The sequence below is a fragment of the Rhincodon typus genome, chromosome 24, assembly GCF_021869965.1.
Source record: "Rhincodon typus isolate 14 chromosome 24, sRhiTyp1.1, whole genome shotgun sequence".
In the NCBI taxonomy this organism is placed as follows: Eukaryota; Metazoa; Chordata; class Chondrichthyes; order Orectolobiformes; family Rhincodontidae; genus Rhincodon; species Rhincodon typus.
Genome location: NC_063355.1, coordinates 18,742,794 through 18,764,846, shown reverse-complemented (window position 1 = coordinate 18,764,846; position 22,053 = coordinate 18,742,794).

Sequence of the window (22,053 nt, the reverse complement as noted above, 5' to 3'; positions counted from 1 at the left end):
AACAAAATATATTAACAACTTTTCCATGCCCTGTCAATTTGCACCAAAGTTTGTTAAAGGTATGCGTGTTCTTTAGCTATCTTTTGAAGCATCTTTCACCTATGGTTGATGAGATACTGACTTGGGAATTCCACAACCACACAATGGCTTGTAAAATAAAAGCTGGTTGCCTTGTCTTTATTGACAAACCATGACAGTGAACATGCAGGATTAATTGTGTTGCCCATGGGAAGATAAATCAATTGAGAATAACAGAACATTAAAAAAGAATTTATATCAATGTAGTACCTTTCTTGATTTCAGACTATCTTGAGGTATTTTGTGGCTAATAAAGTACTTTTAAATTGCATTCAGTGTTATAATATCGGATACAGCACAGTCATTTACCACACAGCAAGATTTCCAATCAAGAATGAGATAAATTACTAGATAAACTCTTTTAGTAATGTTTTAGTAATTGTCCAGAACATCTAAAGAACATAATTTCTCATCTTTGAATTGTATCAGGAGTTTCTAAGAGCATAAGATGGAGGAGCAGAAGTCAGCCATTCAGTCCATTGAGTCTGACTTTCAGATTCATACCAGACTCAAAACATTAATTTTGTTTTTCTCTCCACAGTTGCTGCCACACCTACTTAGTTTCTCCAGCATTCTACAGTTTCAGATGTCCAGCACACACAGTAGTTTGCTTTTATTCTAGTGCCTTATGTAGCTTTAGCAATATTTCTCTACTTTCATTCTTGATACTTTTTGAAATAAATGTGAACATTCTATTTGCCCTTCCTGTGACTGAATGTGTATGTTAGATTTTTGTGCATTTTGCACAAAGACACACAAATCTCTCTATGTTGTAGCATTCTGCAGTCTTTCTCTATTTAAATAATAATCAGCTCCTCTATTTTTCCTGCCAAAGTGCATAATCTCATATTTTACCACATTATATTCCACCTTCCAAACTTTTTGAACACTGACTTAATCTTTCTATATCCTCCTGTGTGATCCTCACCACTTGCCTTCCCACCTATTGCATGTCATCTGCAAACTCATCGATAGCACATTGACTTCCCTTGTTCAAGTCATTGATATATATTGTAAATAATCATGGCCCCAGCACTGTGGCATACCACTAGTTACAGGTTGCCATCCTGTCATATCTTAATATTATCTTGAGATTAATTAATATTGCTTGATTTTGTTAAGATATACAAAAAACACTTCTAACCCTCTAAACTGTGTACCTTTATGTCAAGACGAGCAACTTGTTTCCTGTGGTTCTGTGCCTCAATCCATAGATGTCCTATTTTTGCTTGTCCTTGGGTTTTATATGCTAAAAAGAATAAATATTAAAATCCAGAAGTTAGGAGGAAAAAGGGAAGTCTTGACCTGACATGAAGCTCCCTTGGACTTCTTTACCTAAAGTGTTCTAAAGATACCAAAGAAGGCCATAGTCTTACTGGATTATAGAGAAAATTAGACCCATTTCAGGAAAGAGAAAGAAGTATAACAGGAGCTGAATTTCACTGAAAACACAAGTGATTAAATACTTCATCTATATTATAATGAAACATGCTGTAGCTCAACAGGCTCGGAGACAAGCATTACTTAAAGCTCATATAAACTGCTGAACTCACACAGCATAAAATGTACACATACTAATCATCATGCTTGCTAAGTTTGGATTGGGTATCACCAAGAAGTTAAGGAGAAAATCTTATTAATTTATGTGTTAGCCCCTGAAAGGCCTAGTGGGTAATATTTTATTCTGCTTATGGTACTGCTGAATAACATTAGCAGCAAGATGTGTTATGTTAGCTACTCACACTAAAAGCATGAGATTCCGACTACATAATGAACACAGTGACTTCCTATGCTATTCTACCTACATGGAATGCAAGAAATTAATTTCCACAATGCCATACAGAAGGTTGCTGATAACCACTGTGCTGATGATAACAAAAATTCTTAGACACCTAGCAAATACCTACTTGGTTCAATGTCCTTTGTCAATAACATATCTTTACTGTCAATAGGAATTTGGCTCTTTCTATCAAGATTAACTTAAATCATGCTGAGTGTTATTTCAGACCTATTGCTTTACTGGTGTAAGGCAAAAGATGTACTTTACTGTCTCCTGCTTAAATCAGTTCTGTTATGTGTATCCTATCTCCTTTTAGGGGAAACTCGCAATTTAGAAGTGAAGGAATGCCAATTCAAAGATTATTATGCTGCCAGTGGGAGAGGGAATGAGTTGCTCTGTGCGGCTATGATTGCTTGGAAACAGTTAACTGCCCTAAAGATATCATACACGGATTCATTACTGCAGGTAGATGCAGGAAGCCTTCAATCCATCAGCCTCAGAGATGAAAATATGAGGACCAATTATGCAATAAAAATATCCAGACAGCTGCATTCACAGGAAGTGCATCTTGAGTCAATAGGATGAGTGAGCAGCCCACGATTCTTTGTGGATGGAAAATCCAAATAGATCTGCAATTTTCCACAATACACTTCCTGTGAGTGCAGCTCCCCATTGTGAAGACAACATGCAATTCAGCCTTGGAGGTGTTTACGTTAATTGCGCTACAGTACACTGGAATAACAGATTTTGCACTAAGTTACCATGTGATGTGTTCATTTATAGCAATGTATGTTATAAATTAGTGATGTTGAATTTGAAATTGAATTGGGAAGTGCAGAACAGAACCAAATTTGCAACTAGTATAATTAGGGCTTGAACTAGAGGAACCTGCATTTTGTTAACTAGACAAGCTACCTAAGCTGGGAGCTATTTGGTTATTTAATTCATTTTGTTGCCTTGTCAAGCTAATCATTTACGCCAGATGGATTGAAAGTGGAAGTAATCAAGAGCAACTACACATTTCAAAATTTAGTGGTTATTATTGGTTACTATAAATAAACTAAGATATTTGCTGATTCACTTGATTAAGAGTTAACTGAGCATTGTTTAAGGATTTTGGGAGTTACAAAACATGTCCACTAACCTCTGAGAATGATGTTTTGTTTGGGTTTTAGAAGTCAAACAGCAGGCTGACCAAAGGAGTAGCAGCAGTAAGGAGCAAGCAGCTGTCAGCAGTACTAATATAATCTAAATCCCAATGATGCAGGGTGCATTGTTATCACAAAATATTCATATGCAATGAAGGCTCTCCAAATTTGAAAAAAAAACTGTAGGGTTGATGATCAGGCACAGAAAATATTTCCTTTGTGAGAGAAGGGAGTTGGTGATGTTTGATAGAATTAGCCACTGTTAAACACTGAAATGGATAGGAATGGGAGAAAATGGCATTCTGGAATGACTACTATCTCAAGAATCCAAGAGATCTGATGGAATATCAGGAAGTATTATTCGGGTCAGACAAGATGATTTGGAAGTACTGTTATGAATGTCAAGTACTTGCTACCATTAAGCATATAAAGAGCACTGCTTCATGACAACACTGTGGTAGTACTTACACCACATTGATAGCAGAGGTTCATGAAGGCAGATCATCACCATCTTCGTGAAGGCAATTAGGGATGGGCAAAACATGCTGGTCCAGCCAATGATGCCCACATCCTATAACCGAAAAATAAAAGGCCTTGGGCTGAACCTTACTTTTCTGGCTAATTGTGAGTTGTATTCAATTTTTTGGAAGGATTTTCATTGTCAGACCTAGCAAGATATCTCACCACACCTGACCCAATTCACCTCATTAAGTAATTACCCAACTCCTATGTGTCTATCATGTCCAATTCCATGCCCATCTTACCATGCACCATTCCTGGAACAACATCCACTCAGTGGATATCCACTGATAGACCAGCATCCCTTGTGCCAGTGCCATCTGTAAATTGCACCCAAACAAACATTGGCAATCCAGTGATGGGCAGCACTGGCAATGTAATTGCACAGCAGCGACACTGCTCATGGCACATCGCTGGCATGGCTGACACCCGGTCACACACATACAACCTATTCTCTCACCCTAGTTGCTGTTTAACCACCAGGTCACAGAGTTTACCTATACCTTACCTAGATTCCATCTAAACAACCTCTTTAGGTCACAGCTACACTGTCCCCAGGGCCCACTGGACTCATATACCTTGTCATTACCCAGTAGGGGGAAAATCATGTACAACAAACAATCTGTTCATTCCAAACATGAGCCTTCATTGATTGATTGATTGATTTATTGTTGCCACATGAACTAAGATACAGTGCAAAGTGTTATTTTCTGTGTATACAGGCAGATTGTACCACACAAAGTGCATTAGGGTAGCAGAACACAGCGCAGAGTACAGTGTTATAGCTGCAGAGAGAGAGAGATCAGAATGATATTTGAGACGTCCTTTCAAAAGTCTGATAACATCGGGAAAGAAGCTGTTCTTGAGTCTGTTCGTACACATATTCAAACTTTTATATCTTTTTCCCAATGGAAGAGACTATAACTGGGATGGGAGGGGGTCTTTGATTATGTTGGTTGCTTTCCTTTCCTTTTCTTTATTCATTCACAGGATGAGGGTGTCGCTGGCTAGGCAGCATTTATTTCCCATCCCTAATTGCCCAGAGTCAACCACCTTGCTGTGGGTCTGGAGTCACATGTAGGCCAGATCAGATAAGGATGGCAGTTTCCTTCCCTAAAGGACACTGGTGAACAGATGGGTTTTTCCAACAATCGATAATAGGTTTGTGCTCATTATTAGATTCTTAATTCCAGATATTTTATTGAATTCAAATTCCATCATCTGCCCTGGTGGGATTCGAACCTGGGTCTCCAGATTAATAGTCCAGCGATAATACCACTAGGCCATTGCCTCTGCTTGAGGCAACAGCATGTATAGATGGAGTCAATGGATGAAAGGCTGGTTTGCGTGATGGGCTGGGTTGTGTTTGTGACTCTCTGCAGTTTCGTGTGGTCTTGGGAAGATCAGTTGCCAAACCACGCTGTGGTGCATCCAGATAGAATGCTTTCTATGGTATATCTATAAAAATTGGTATGAATCCTTATGGACATGCCAAATTAAATTAGCCTCCTGAGGAAGTAGAGACGTTATTGTACTTTCTTGACTGTTGCAATGATGAGGGTGGATCAGGATAGATTGTTGGTGATCATCATTCCCAGGAACTTGTAGCTGTGGGTCATCTCCACCTCAGCATCATTGATGCAGTCAGCCCCTATAAGCAACAACACAAACAAAACCAACTGAGGCTGTAGTTTGCCTCAGGATGCAAACCAAATGTTGCCATCATGAGCAGTAAGTAATTAACATTCCACCATAGTCTGCTGCATGCAGTTCTCATCTATCTGAATCCCAGTGCCTGGGCAATGACCTTGTTATTGAGAAAGGAAATGAACTGGTGTCATCACGCAGAGATTGCATCGGTCACTGTCCTGACTGGTCAGAGATCCCACTCAGATCACCCACCGCTCCTGGGAAACAGACAGTCGCGTAGAAGTTCAGAATAGCTGTCACCCTCACAGCCTCTGGGAGAGGACAGCCTCCCGCTCCTGCAGCTCTCAGGACCCCCTCAAGTGTAGTTCCTTCACAGAGTCCTGGGACAGACCGAGTTGGTGCCAGCACTGCACCTTGTTTGCCCCAGGAACCACAGTCAGGGGTGAAAAGCTCTGAGCTTCCAATGGAGCCCACACATCCTGAGGGACCATGTGGCTATGAGCTCTCCCTGAGCTGGGTGCTCTATGCCCTCCACAGTGATCTGCTGATGCTCCTGGACTTGCTGTCAGTTCTGCTTCTCTTGTATCCATCTTCGCCTTCTCAGGAAGGTAGCCACAGTAACCAGGCACCCCACCACCTACACCCCCACCCCCAACACCACTCTGCCCCCACACCTACCGCACTACCCCACCACCAGCACAGGGTAGTGAAGAAGGCATTTGGTACACTTGCCTTCATTGGTCAGCGCAATAAGTAAAGAAGTTGGGAGATCATGTTGCGGTTGTACAGGACATTGGTTCGGCCACTTTTGGAATACTGCATTCAGTTCTGATCTCCCTGCAAGAGGAAAGATGCTGTTAAACTTGAAAGGGTTCAGAGTAGATTTACAAGGATTTTGATGGGGTTTGAGGATTTGAGCTATAGGGAGATGCTAATTTGATTGGGGTTATTTTCCCTGGAGCGTTAGAGGCCGAGGGGTGACCTTGTAGAGATATATAAATCATGAGGGGCATGGATAGGGTGAATAACCAAGATCTTTTCTGCAGGGTGGGGGAATCCAAAACTAGACGGCATAGATTTAAGGTGAGAGGGGAAAGATTTAAAAGGGGCCTAAGTGGCAACTTCTTCGCGCAGAGAGTGTTATGTGTATGGAATGAGCTGCCAGAGGAGATGGTGGAGCCTGGTATAATTAAAACATTTAGAAGGCATCTGGATGGGTCCATGAATAAGAAGGGTTTAGATGGAATGGGCCAAATGTTGGCAAATGGGACTAGATTAATTTAGGATATCTGGTCACATGAATGAGTTGGATCAAAGGGTCTGTTTCCATGCTGGACATCTCTATGACTCTATGAGTCTTTTACCTCACACTACTGCAACAGCCCATTTCCATGCATTTCCTTCCTCCCTTCCCCATGTAGAAACCCATCACATTGAACTCAACTGCGTCCTTTTTACTGATTAACAGTTAGTCCCTCAGGACTCTGTTTACCCAGAGATCCGAGTGACTTCAGTGAATATCCCTCACCATTGACCAGAGCCCTGACTGCTCTTCTTGCAGGATTCCCCTGACTGCTGATACTGGCCCTACGGGCCTGACCTTTGCTCACTCTCCACACTGTGGCCAGACCGTGGTCAAACTCCTGGACTGAGTGTGGACTGTGCCCATGACTGATAGTCCCAGGACTTCCCGACAGACAGTGGCCCTGCCTCCTCACTAGACGGAGGACTAGCCCTCATCTAATTTTCTGACATCTGACACACTATTTAGTTGAATAAACATGCTGGCAGATTGACATCTTGGTGTACTGTTCATAAAAACAACCCTCAGCCACCCCGCACAGATCCTTAATGACAAGCAGCCTGTGTGTGTGCCTGCACAAAAGAGCACATCAATTAGTACAACAGCACTGAGAGCCTCTGGCTCTGGCTGAAGCCCAAGGAGCTAACAGGCATAGCAAGGCATGCCATAGTGGGGCAGGAATGCTACAGCATGCAGGTAGGCACTAAATGAGAGCAAGTGAGGAGCCCCGAGATTAATTTGCAATGTCTGATTAGCATGGACAAGTTGGACTGAAGGGTTTGTTTCCGTGCTTTACAAGTCTATGACTGTATGACTCTAAGTCAGTCAGGGAGCTACAAGAGATCAGTCAGAGCTGTCTGTCCAAGTCAGTTAAAAGGGTGGGACACTCAGTCCTGGGGCTCTGTCCAATAAAAGTTATGGGAAGTTCTCAGGTGCCTCTGTTGTGGTTGTGAAGCTGGGGAGCAATTCTTGGGGATTGGAGGCAACAGTCTGGGCTGCAGAGAAGATAACAATTGTGAAGAGGGGCCAACAACATGTGGGGTCAGGGGGAGGTGATAGAACATGGAAGGGGTCATCGACAGTCAGCACCACACTGATGGAGGGACAGTGCGCTAATACATCTGGCATGACAATGGGGTACACCTGGGGCTAAGGAGCAATGTTTGGAGATAAACAGTTACATAAACAGGTTGGATCACAACACTGGGATGATCAAAGTCAATGGGGTTAACCAGGAGGAAGACCAGGAAAGGAATATTAAGGTTTGGGGTTGCCTCCAAGATTGAGCAGCTGAGTCTGTGACTCACTTGATGAAGTGTGACTGCTGTTTTCTTTCGTCATCAACCAAATGAGGAGAATACAATGGAGATGAAAATGATTGCCAGTACATCTAGAGAGAGGGGAATAAGCATTTTACTCAGTGGGTAAGTGGGCTGCACCTTTTTGAAATGTAAGGCTCTTCAAAGGACAATATGACATTAAACAGCCACACGCATATTACAGACAAAAGAGATAGGCAAAAATTGACAATTAGCTAATTTCAAGTAAAATTCAGCCTATGATGTAATATACTTCAAGCTACAATGATTTTGGAAGTTCTTGCTGGCCAGTGAGATCCAGCAGATTTACCTAGGCACCTGATCCAAGATTCTAACTTGCACTACCAAGCTTCTTGTACTGACATAGTTCTCTGTACAAGTTATCCCCTCTTTCCACAGAAACATTACTAAAGCCCTCAGCCCAGTTAACTAAACAATGAAGGATTGAATGGTGAAGCAGACTTGATGGATCCAGTGGCCTACTTCTGCTCCTACATCCTATGGTATTATTTGCCCATTTAAGACAGCAATAAGGAGGATTTTTTTCTCTCGGAGGGTGATATACGTGTAGAATTCTGTCTTACTTTCAAAGCTGAGATAGACAGACTTTTTATCATTCAGGTGAATAATGTGGATAAGGCAGGAAAGTGGAGTTGAGGATTATTGAGTGAGCCATGATTTCATTGAATGGCAGAGCAGCCTGAATGGGCTGAATGGCCTACTTCTGCTCCTACACCTTGTGGTCTCAAGGAAAGAAAGATGGAGACTGGAGAAAGAAGTTGATCAGATATAGTCGCATAGTAGTTATGATGGTGGACTAATACAGTAATTGAAAGGTCTCAATTTGAAGGCATGAGTTCAAATTCCACTGGGACAGACAGATGTGGAATTAAATTTAGTTAATAAATCTAGAAGTAAATGCTAGTTTCAGTAATGTTGACTATGTAACTACTAAACTGTCATAAAAATCCATCCAGTTCCTTCCTCAGTCTGGCCTTTAGATAGAAACAAAGAATATAGGAGCAGGAGTTGGCTATTCAGGCCTTTGAGCCTGCTCACCATTCAACGTCATCATGGCTGATCATCCAACCTAGTACCCTATTCCATATCCTCTGACCCCTTAGTCCTAAGAACTACATGTACATTTGTCTTTAAAGTCTTCAATGATTTGGCCTCAACAATTCCGTTGGATATAGTCTTAACTGATCTACTCTCTCCTCATATGTCAATCCCACCATCTCAGGAATCAGTTTGATAAACCTTTGCACTCCCTCAATAGAACATCTTTCCTCAGATAAGGAGACCAAAACTGTACACAATACTGAACGTATGGTCATACCAATGCCCTCTGCAGCTGAAGCAAGACATTCCTGCTCCTGTACTCAAATTCTCTTGCTATGAAAGCTAAACACACCATTTGTGTTCTTCACTGCCTGCTGCACCTACATGCTCACTTTCAGCGACTGGTGTACAAAGACACAGAGGTCTCATTGTACCTCCCCATTCTCAATCTATTCCCATTCAGATAATAATCTGTCTGTTTTTGCTACAGAAGTGGATAACCTCACATTTATCCACATTAAACTGCATATGCCATGTATTTGACCATTTATTTAACTTGTCCAAATTGCACTGAAGCTTCTTTGCATCATCCTCACATCATACCCCCCCCCACCCAGTTTTGTGTAGTCTTCCAACTTGGAAATTTGACATGTCGTTTCCTCATCTAAATCATTCATGTATATTGTGAATAGGTGGTGTCCAATCATGGATCCCAGTGGTAAGAACTAGTCACTGCCTGCCAGTCAGAAAAATGACCTGTTTATTCCTACATAGATAGTAGGATCTGCCGATGCTGAAGAATCTGAGATAACAAGGTGTAGAGCTGGATGAACACAGCAGGCCAAGCAGCAGGCCATAGGAACCTTCCTGCTCCTATGATGCTGCCAGCCTTCCTGCTCCTATGATGCTCCCAGCCTTCCTGCTCCTATGATGCTGCTTGGCCTGCTGTGTTCATCCAGCTCTACACCTTGTTATCTCTGTTTAATCCTACTCCTTACTTCCTATCTGTCACCCAATTCTCAATCCATTTCAGTACTTTTTTTTTCTTTATTCATTCACGGGATGAGGGCGTCACTCACCGGGCAGCATTTATTGCCCATCCCTAATTGCCCAGAGTCAACCACATTGAAGTGGGTATGGAGTCACATGTAGGCCAGACCAGGATGGCAGCTTCTTTCCCTAAAGGACGTTAATGAACCAGATGGGTTTTTCCAAAAATAACAATGGATTCATGGTCATCATTAGATTCTTAATTCCAGATATTTTATTGAATTCTAATCCCACCATCTGCCATGGGAACCGAGGTCCCCAGAATGTTACCTGTGTTTCTGGATTAACAATCCAGCCATAATACCACTAGGCCATCACCTCCCCTTATTGGAGCTCTAATCCCACGTGCTTCAATTTTATACGCTAATCTCTCTTCCTGAAAGCCTTCTGAAAATCCAAGTAAGCCACATAAACTAGCTTCATTTATCCACCCTACTCATTACATCCTCAAAAAATTTTGGTGGATTTGTCAAGCACAACTTCTCCTTTGTAAATCCCTGCTGACTCTGTCTGATTCTGCCACTATCTTCCAAATGCTCTGCTAATACATCTTTTATAATGGACTCTAGCACTTTTACGACTGCCATCGTAAAGGTAACTGGTCTATAATGTATTGTTTTCTCTCTGCCTCTCTTCTTAAATAGTGAGGTTACATTAGCTACCCTCTAATCCACTAGTAATGTTCCAGAGTCTATAGAAGTTTGGAATATGAGATCTACCAGGATGTTGCCGGGTATGGATGGTTTGAGTTGTAAAGAAAGGCTGGATAGGAGGGGATTTTTTCACTGGAGCGTAGGAGTTTGAGAGGCAATTTTACAGAAGTTTATAAAATAATGAGGGGTATAGATTGAGTTAATTAGTTAGAATTGTCTTTTCCCTCGGATGGGGGATTTCAAGACTAGGGGGCACATTTTTAAGGTGAGAGGAGAAAGATTTAAAATAGACATGGGGACAAATTTTTTACACAGAGGGTGGTTTGTGTGTTGATCGAACTTCTGGAGGAAGTGGTGGATGCGGGTACAATTACAACATTTAAAAGATATTTGGGTGAGTACATGAGTAGGAAAGGTTTGGAGGGATATGGGGCAGGAACAGGCAGGTCAGACTAATTTAGTTAGGGATTATGTTCAGGATGGACTGGTTGAATCGAAAGGTGCTGCATGACTCAATGACTGTCTTGCATCTGCTGTGTCTAGGGCTGTAAGTACACTGGGATGAAGATTATCAGGCCCTGGGAATTTATCTGTCTTTAATCCTGTTAGTTTCCTTAGTACCATTTCCCTACTAATACTATTTTCTTTCAATTCCTCCTTCCCATTAAACCCTCAGATCCTCCATATTTGTGAGATGTTATTTGTTTCTCCTTTGTGAAGATTGAACTAAAGTATATATTTAACTGGTCTGCCATCTGTTTGTGCCCCATCATAAAGTCCCCTATTCTGACTAGAGGAGACCTATATTCATCTTTACTAATGTTCTTCTCTTCACAGACTGACAGAAGCTTTTATGATTGGTTTGTATTTTCCCTGCAAGGTTACTCTCATACCCTACTTTCCCCCTTTTAATTAGTCTCTTTGTCTTCCTTTGCTAGAATATAAACTGCTTCTCAGATCTATTGCTTTTCTTGGCCCCTTTTTTTTTGTACAACTCTTCTTTGGGTTTAATATTATCCCTAATTTCCCTTCTTAGCCATGGTCTCACCACATTTCACATTTTATTTTTATGCCAGACTGGAATGAATAACTTGTGCAGTTTGTCAATGCATTCTACAAATGTCTGCCATTGCCTACATACCAAAATCCCCTTAAATGAGGATCCCCAATTTATCATAGCCAGCTCACACCTCATACCATCGCAGTTTCTTTTATTTAAATTCAAGACCGCGTTCTCAGAAATAACTGTGTCACTCTCCATCTTAATGAAGAATTCTATCCTATTACGGTCACGCTTCACTTAAGGGCCCATAGCCAACTAGATTGTCAATTATTCCTTTCTCATTACCCAATAATGAGTTCCTCAACATATTGATCCACAAAATTATCCAGTAAACACCTCAAGAATCCCTCCACTACGGTATAGCTACCAATTTGATTTGCCCAATCTGTATGCCCATTGAAGCTGCCCATAATTACAGCCATAGCATTATTAATTGCATTTCTAATTTCCTTTTTAATGCCTTCCGCATATTCCTATTACAGCTTGGGGGTCAATATACTGAGTCTTGGAGATTTCAGACCCATAATAATGTGGCGGACTCATAATATCCCTCTGAAATAGGCCAGCTCACCATTCTGTTGTATAGGAGTGGGGAATAAATACTAGAATTTTCAGTGATACCTACATCCTATGAATGAAGAAAATAAACCATAAATAACAATAGTCAAATTAGAAGATATCCAGTGATGATACTGCTGCTTTCAGTCAGTATAACTGAGTGTTGTATGTTACGTGGCTGTCCATTATTTAATTCAGTCACCAACTATCAGGAGATGCCCAATTTGAATGTCCAAACATGTTGAGATTCCATTGATGGCCAACACCCCTCCCCTTCAGCTGGTGGACCATTTCCAGTTCTCTGCATCTCCCTGGTAATTGGCGCTGACATCTGCAAGGGGAAAGAAAAGACCAAAAGTGAGTAATACTCTCAAATGGATGGAGAGCAGATGTTGAGTGTTACCAGGGGGCACAGGCATGGCATTGAATAATGTGGGCGAGTGCCAGCAGTGCATAAAAAGGAGGTTGTGAAGAAATGCAGAGACACAAAGGTAATGGTTGTCTTTGCAAAATAATTATTGCAAGGAGTGATGTCCTGGAGCAGGTTAGAGAAGTTAGAATGAGGAGAATGGGGTGATGTGCACGTTATCTGAATGTGCTCAATTGCTGCACTGGATCCAGGAGCGTTGCACAACATTCCTGCAGCTAGCCTCTTGCATCACTCTCAATCATGCCTTCTTAGTTTCCCAGCTGACTTCTTTCTCTTGTTGAGAAGGACCAGTATCTCTCTCTTGGTCCTTATAGCCCCAGGAGGCACATCAAAGGAGGCTTTGATAGAATGGGGTACAGCCTTTGTCTGTCCGGCCTTGATGCCAATAGTTCTCCTTCCTTGCTTTAGTGTCCCCATAATTACTGACACTGCATCAGCCAAGTCTTCATGACACAAGCTGACAATAATCAAACAGTAAAGCCAGTGGCAAAATGATAATGAGGAACTGAGTTAAAAAACCACTGTTTATTGCTCCCAGTGCGTCTGCAAATCTAAATCCAGGCCTGCATCTCTTTGCCCCACCTCTGTCTCACACTGGCTTTGTCTTCTAAAACCATCCTCCATCTGTGTCTTTCTGCAGCTTTGCCTGTATTAATGTGCCATCTGCATTTTCGATGTTTTCTTCAACTTACTTGTCCACCTCTCTGTTCCTGTGCCTCTCCACCCCCATCTCTAACAATGCAACAATTTCCCTGCCAACCAAAGGAAATAAATTTAAAACTGAAGTATCCATTGGTGTCACTCTGCTATTTCTGTCCTAGAGAGAGGGATAAATATCAAAATGTGGCATCAAATGAACAATCATTCCATAGAATCAAAGAACAGTTACAGCACAGGTGGCTATTAAGCCTGTCACATATGCGTTAGTTCTCTGCAGAGCAACTCACCTCATGCCCTGCAAATAGAGTCATAGAGTCATACAGCACAGAAACAGACTCTTTGGTCCAACATGTTCATGCTGACCAGATAATCCAATTCAATCCCAACCTCACCATAAAATCCGCGGACAAGGGAGGCGCAGTTGTAGTATGGCGCACTGACCTCTACATCGCTGAGGCCAGACGCCAACTCTCCGACACCTCCTCCTACCGCCCCCTTGATCATGACCCCACCCCCGAGCACCAAACCATCATCTCCCAAACCATCCACAACCTCATCACCTCAGGTGACCTCCCACCCACGGCCTCCAACCTCACCGTTCCCCAACCCCGCACCGCCCGCTTCTATCTCCTTCCCAAAATCCACAAACCTGAATGCCCTGGTCGACCCATTGTCTCCGCCTGCTCCTGCCCCACCGAACTTATCTCCAACTATCTGGACTCCATTCTCTCCCCCTTGGTCCAGGAACTCCCTACCTATGTCCGTGACACCACCCACGCCCTCCACCTCCTCCAGAACTTCCAATTCCCTGGTCCCCAACACCTCACCTTTACCATGGATGTCCAGTCCCTATACACCTCCATTCCCCATACAGATGGCCTAAAGGTCCTCCGCTTCTTCCTGTCCCGCAGGCCCGACCAGTCCCCCTCCACTGACACCCTCATCGGCTTAGCCAAACTCGTCCTCACCCTCAACAACTTCTCTTTCAATTCCTCCCCCTTCCTACAGACAAAGGGGGTGGCAATGGGTACCCGTATGGGCCTAAGCTACGCCTGCCTCTTTGTAGGTTACGTGGAACAATCCCTCTTCCGTACCTACACCGGCCCTAAACCCCACCTCTTCCTCCGTTACATTGATGACTGTATCGGCGCCGCCTCATGCTCCCACGAGGAGCTCGAACAGTTCATACACTTCACCAACACCTTCCACCCCAACCTTAAGTTCACCAGGACCATCTCTAATACCTCTCTCTCCTTCCTGGACCTCTCTGTCTCCATCTCGGGCAACCACCTAGAAACCGATATTCATTTCAAGCCCACCGGCTCCCACAGCTACCTAGAATACACCTTCTCCCACCCACCTTCCTGCAAAAATGCCATCCCCTATTCCCGATTCCTTCGCCTCCGCCACATCTGCTCCCAGGATGAGGCATTCCACTCCCGTACATCTCAGTTGTCCTCGTTTTTCAAGGACCGCAACTTCCCCCCCTCAGTGGTCGAGAACGCCCTCAACTGTGTCTCCCACATTTCCCGCAACTCATCCCTCACACCCCGTCCCCGCAATAAGAACCAAAAAAGAATCCCCCTCGTCCTCACGTACCACCCCACCAACCTCCGGATCCAACGCATCATCCTCCGACACTTCCGCCATCTGCAATCCGACTCCACCACCAAAGACATCTTTCGCTCCCCACCCTTATCTGCTTTCCGGAGGGACCACTCTCTCCGTGACTCCCTTGTCCGCTCCACACTCCCCTCCAGCCCCAGCACACCCGGCACTTTTCCCTGCAACCGCAGGAAGTGCTACACCTGCCCCCATACCTCCTCCCTCACCCCCATCCCAGGCCCCAAGAAGACTTTCCACATCAAGCAGATGTTCACCTGCACATCTGCCAATGTGGTATACTGCATCCGCTCTACCCGTTATGGCCTCCTCCACATCGGGGAAACCAAGTGGAGGCTCGGAGACCGCTTTGCAGAACACTTACGCTCGGTTCGCAATAAACAACTGCACCTCCCAGTCGCGAACCATTTCAACTCCCCCTCCCATTCCTCAGACGACATGTCAATCCTGGGCCTCCTGCAGTGCCACAACGATGCCACCCGAAGGTTGCAGGAACAGCAACTCATATTCCGCAGCCCAATGGTATCAATGTGGATTTCACAAGCTTCAACATCTCCCCTCCCCCTACCGCATCCCAAAACCAGTCCAGCTCGTCCCCTCCTCCCTAACCTGTTCTTCCTCCCACCTATCCCCTCATCCCACCTCAAGCCGCACTCCCATCTCCTACCTACTAACCTCATCCCACCCCCTTGACCTGTCCGTCCTCCCTGGACTGACCTATCCCCTCCCTACCTCCCCATCTACACTCACTTTTACTGGCTCCATCCCCGCCTCTTCGACCTGTCTGTTTCCTCTCCACCTATCCTCTCCTCTATCCATCTTCTATCCGCCTCCCCCTCTCTCCCTATTTATTTCAGAACCCCCTTCCCCTCCCCCATTTTTGATGAAGAGTCTAGGCCCAAAACATCAGCCTTTCTGCTCCTATGATGCTGCTTGGCCTGCTGTGTTCATCCAGCTCTGCGCCTTGTTGTCTCGGATTCTCCAGCATCTGCAGTTCCTACATCTCTGACCCAGTCCCATTTGCCAGCATTTGGCCCATATCCTGCTAAACCCTTCCTATTCATGTACCCATCCAGATGCTTTTTAAACGTTGTAATTGTACCAGCCTCCACCACTTCCTCTGGCAGCTTGTTCCATACTCGCACCACCCTCTGCATGAAAAGGTTACCCTTCAGGCCCTTTATAAATCTTTCCCCTCTCACCTTAAACCTATGCCCTCTAGTTTTGGACTCCCCCAGCATAGGAAAAAGACCTTGGCTATTCACCCTATCCATCCCTCATGATTTTATAAACTTCTATAAGGTCACTCCTCAGCCTCCAATACTCCAGGGAGAAAGCCCCAGCCTGTTCAGCGTGTTCCTCAAACTCTCCAATCCTGGCAACATCCTTGTAAATCTTTTCTGCACACTCTCAAGTTTAACAATATCCTCTCTATAGAAGGGTGACCGGAATTGTACATGGTATTCCAAAAGTGGCCTCACTCCTCAGCGCATTGCCCCATCTGATCAAGATCCCGCGGCACTCATCATCCACCAATTTTGGTGTCATGTGCAAACTTACTAACAATACCTTCTGTATTCACATCCAAATCATTTATACAAATGACAAGAAGACTTACTGCAACTCTTTGAACTGGTAGCACTATGAGAATGTAACCCTAACCCTGGTGCAAGGCTGACCATGGCCTGTTCCCTGGACTGTTATGATAGAGAAATGCAGCCCCTGATTGCATCAAATGGCTGGCTGACGTGTCCATGCACCCGGAATGAGAATGAATGCTGCCCATGACTACTGTGCCTGGACCTCTGACTGAAGGCTGTCTCCCTTGACGTGACCAAGGACTAATTCCCTTAGACTTTGAAACATGGCTATTTTATTCAGGCACTTGCAATGTGTTTTCTGTGTCCGCAGCAGATGCTTCGTGTAGGTGCAAGATTGATGTAGCATGGTGCCGACAGCAACATGTCCATCCCTTTGATTAATCGTTGCTGACAACCATAAAGAATGGAGTCCCCAGCCATGCACTTGGATCCTGCGTGGACCATTGGCGGAGTTATCCGCTGATATTTTCAACTTCTTCTTGCTACAATCCGAACTTCCCAGCTGCTTCAAAAAGATCCCAGTACCAAAGAAAAACACATGCAACGTGCCTCAATGACTATCGCCCAGTGGCTCTGACCTCCATAATCATGAAATGTTTTGAGAGGCTGGTCATGGCCCACATCAACTCTAGCCTCCCAGCCTGCTTCGATCCTCTGTAATTTGCCTACTGGTGAAACAGATCCACAGCGGATGCCGTTTCCCCAGCCCTACACTCAACCCTGGAACATCTGGACAAGGACACCTAGGTCAGACTCCTACAGCAGACTCCTGACTACAGCAATGCCTTCAACAACATCATCCCTAACAGAATAATCTCAAAACTCTGAGACCTAGTCTCAGCTCCGCCCTCTGCAACTGGATCCTCAGCTTCCTGACCCACAGACCGCAATCAGTGAAGATAAACAACTGCACCTCCTTCACGATAACAGTCAACACTGATGCCCCACAAAGATGTGTTCTCAGCCCCCTACTGTACTCCACGTTTGCTGAAGACACTGCTGTAGTAGGAAGGATATCAAACAATGATGAGTCAGAATACAGGAAGAAGATAGAGTGCTTGGTGTTGTGGTGCAATGATAACAATCTCTTTCTCTATCTCTCTCTCAATATCAGCAAAACAAAAGAACTGATCAATGACTTCAGGAAGAAAAGAGGAGGGCATGCCCCTATCTACATCAATGCAGCTGAGGTGGAGAGGATCGAGAGCATCAAGTTCCTAGGTGTGACAATAACCAGCAATCTGTCCTGGAATTCCCATGTAGATTTGACAGACAAGAAGACTCAACAATGCCTCTTCTTCCTCAGGTGGCTCAGGAAATTTGGCATGTCTATAATGTCCCTCACCTACTTTTACAGATGCACCGTAGAAAGCATACTATCCGGGTGCATAACAGCCTGGTATGGCAATTGTTCTGCCCAAGACCCTAAGAAACTGCAGGAGGTGGTGTACACAGCCCAGACCATCATGGAAGCCAACCTCCCATCCATGGATTCCATTTACATTTCTCTTTGCTGTGGAAAAGATGCCAACATCATAAAAGAACCCCCCAACCCGGTAATGCTCTCTCCCAACCTCTTCTATCAGGCAGAAGATCCAGAAGCTTGAACACACGCACTAACAGATTCAAAAACAACTTCTTCCCTGCTGTTATGAGGTTGCTGAATGGACCTCTCTAACTTCAAATAATGTTGATCTTGCTAATGTTGATCATGCTTTGTGCACCTCCTGAGCAGTTGTAACCTGTATGCCTTGCTCTGTCTAAGCACCCAATGATCTGTATCTCCTTGTTTGCTATGATCTGCCTGTAATGTTTGCAAAATGAAACTTTTCACTGTACTTAGGTACACATGAGTACAATAAATCCAATCAAATCAAGAGATGCTTGGCTTTGTATCTACGCTAAATGGCAAGGAAGTCAGACTTGTCAGAAAGAGAGGTTTGGGTGCGATTGCTGCCCATGGAGCATGCCTTAAGATGTTGATGACTGCAGTCCTAGATGGGATGCTATGGGATATTTTGTGTCCACCTGAATTTTTCTTTTCATTCTTGGGTTGTGGGTGTCACTGGGTAGGGCACCATTTATTTCCCGTCCCTAGTAGTCCAGAGTGCAGTTAAGAGTCAACCATATTACCTTGGATCTGGAGTTATATGTGTGTTAGACAAGGTAAGGATGGCAGATTTCCTTTCCTGAAAGACACTGGTGAAAGAGTAGAATTTTTACCATACTGGTTACATGCTCACCATTCGGCTAGCTGTTTATTCTCACGTTTTATTGAATGCGAAATTCACCACTGGTCATTTGAGATTCAAACTCATGTCCCCAAAACAGTAGCCAGGATACTGGATTAATAATCCAGTGACATTTCCACTTTGCTACCATCTCCCCAAAGCCTGAAAGACTGTGATTTAGCATTTCTTCTGAAATATGGCATCTACAGCGTGCAACACTCCCTTGGGCACCACTGAAATGTCATTCTGGACTATATGCTTAAGAAAATTTGTGCAGCTCAAAAACTTGACTGCACTAAAGTTGAGACAACTTTGCCTGCAAGGGTAGTCCAAATACAGTTCGCCAGAACACGAGCTGAAAATGTATCATGATCTTAAAAAAATACTGGGCATTAGTGGAAGATTTATTGATGCACGTCCATAGAATGGTTATGCCAAAGTCAATGTGAAGAGAAACAATACAGACACTCTCACAAGATTTGTAGATTAGGGGGATGGGTCTGGGTGGGATGCTCTGACGTTTAGTGTGGACTTGTTGGGCCGAAGGGCCTGTTTCTACTCTGTAGGGATTCTATGATCTATGAGAAAGGACAAAAAGCTTGTATCCTCTTCCCTCCCTCCTATAGTGCAATTGCAACATTTATCAGAATTAGAAAAATAATTCTCTATCAAAACATTGCTTGGCAACAGAGATATCCAGATGGGAGTATTCTTTACATTTCCATATGAGTAGGGAGTAAAATACAGCAGTTACTTGTCGGTATCAGTGTCCTGTATCCACAAACCTTGCACGTAAATTTTTAAAAATGCTACAATTTAATTGACATTAGAGAGTTTAAAACTTTCATACAATTTTGTAATCTTTTGGAAACAAAGACATTTGGATGAACAAACAAGAACACTGTCTATCTGGTGGACTCCACAGTTTGAAAAATGCTATACATAACCCCGACATTAATATGTTACAATTTCAAGGACAATGCAGTTTGGCAGCGACTTAGTGGTGGATGGTCTACACATACTGCCAATGAACTAGAATCTCTGGTTTAGTATTCCATAAATGCAACAAGTTTTTTCAACGTACAGAGGAAGTCTTGGCAAAATTTTAGCAAGTTTTGCTTGTGAATTTTATTTTGCTAAACTTTATTTACAGTAGACATTGTATTAAGTTTTTTTGACTTGTTTTCCAATAATTTCAAGGGTCTGTTTCCGTGCGATACATCTCTATGACTCTATGTATTATGCAACCTGCTCTCATTTGTGTTGGATAGTCTGGAAGAGAAATAGTAACTAACCGAACGATTCCCTAAGGTAGAGATCTTTGTGTTAGTATCTAACCTTGACTTCCAATTTCATTAGTAGCTGGGATTTTCCACTTTATTAACAGCCATTATTTGAATGCAATAAAGTATTTCCAGCATATAAAGTATGGGAAATATTTATTTTTGAATTAGCAGAAGGATACATGATTTAGAAAACTTGACCTTTTTAGATGCCAATGCTGTATGTCTTTTAGGGATCCAAAAATAAGGATTTCTGATCTTTGTCAATTGTGCTTAGTAATGAAATTTAAACAGTATGATCTGGTGTGAGTTACTTTCCTTCAGGACTTTTGAGTTTACCTGCCCTATCGTAGCCTCTACTGACTATCTCGCTATAAATGCTGAACATAAATTGGGAGCTTACCATGTGGAAAACAACTTGGTACTTAATTCAACTCCAAGTTGGTACCAGTCATCATTGACTCGAATTATTGCTTCTGAACTGGACATACCATCAAATTAGAGTTTAATTTAATTCTGTTCAGCAAATAATATCGGTACAGAAAAGAATGATTTTCAGCAACTTTGCTGAATATCTAACAAAATATAGGTTTGTTATTACACAAGAATAAATTAGGTTATACAAGCTCAGCAAGACATATAGGCATTGCACCAACTATGTAGCATCATTGTACTAATGTGTACAACTTCATACATGGGACTGTTTGATGGACTCTATTCTGTATTTCAATAGTAATGTTTCAGATAAACTGATGTCCAAGACACTTATAGGTTAAATATTATGCAAAATAACCTTTTAGGCAGTGAAGCTAATAAAAGATGAAACATGTAAAACTTATTCTGGAAAGAAAATAAAAATCTGAGATAAAAGAAGATTTCTTTTCTTCCAGTGTTTGACTCCAGTGTTTGGCAAATAGGTAAACACGACACAAAGAGATATTTTCCTGAATTTGCACATTGACAAAAGAGCCTGACACTATCACAGTGTCACAGAGTCACGGAATTGTACAGCATGGAAACAAAACCTTCGGTCCTATTCGTGCATGCTGACCAGACATCCTAAATTAATGTAGTGTCATTTCCCGCATTTGGCCAGTTTACTCTAAACCCTTCCTATTCATTTTTTCATCCAGATGCCTTTTAAATGTTGTAATCGTACCAGCCTACACCACTTCCTCTGGCATACACTCCATACACTCACTACTCTCTGCTTGAAAATGTTGCTCCTTAGGTCCCTTTTATAGCTTTCCCCTCTCACCTTTAACCTATGCCTTCTAGCTTTTCCCCTATCCTGGGAAAAAGCGCCTTGCCTATTCACCCTATTCATGCCCCTCATGATTTTATAAACCTGTACAAGGTCACCCCTTAACCTCTGATGCTTCAGGGAATATAGCCCCAGCCTATTCAACCACTCCCTATAGCTCAAACTCCCCAACCCCAGCAACATCCTTGGAAATCTTTTCTGCACCCTTTCAAGTTAAACAACATCTTTCCCACAGCAGGGAGACCAGAATTGTAAGCTGATGCAGAATTGGTACCCTGTATCGGAAAACAAAAAGCTTGTGGTACCTTACAAAAGTTTGTATTTGTACAGGTACATACAAAATCTCAAGTAGAACTCCAGGAATAACATTGATATCTTAAACCATTCCTAAATGCTTTAAAGAAAAACTACAGCCAGTGGCCTCACAGACCCATGGCTATTTGGACTTTACCGCCTTTCCCTCTGTCAGAACAACCTCACGGTTGTACTACCAAACACCTCAAGTTGATTCATATCCTTAATTTATGACACAAAGTTGCATGTGAGCACGTATGATGCTGTAACCTGGATCAACATGTTCCTAGGACTGCAACTTCAATTTAATTAAAGGAATTATTTCACCAAATCAAGGAAATAATTAATACCAAGAAAGATTGTGAGAAAAAAGAGATGCAGACTGGACATATAAAAGACAAATTACTTTAAGTTTCTATAAGTGTGAGGTAATGCATTGAGGCTGGAGGAATACGAAAGCCACACCCTCCTTGAAAAGTAAGAG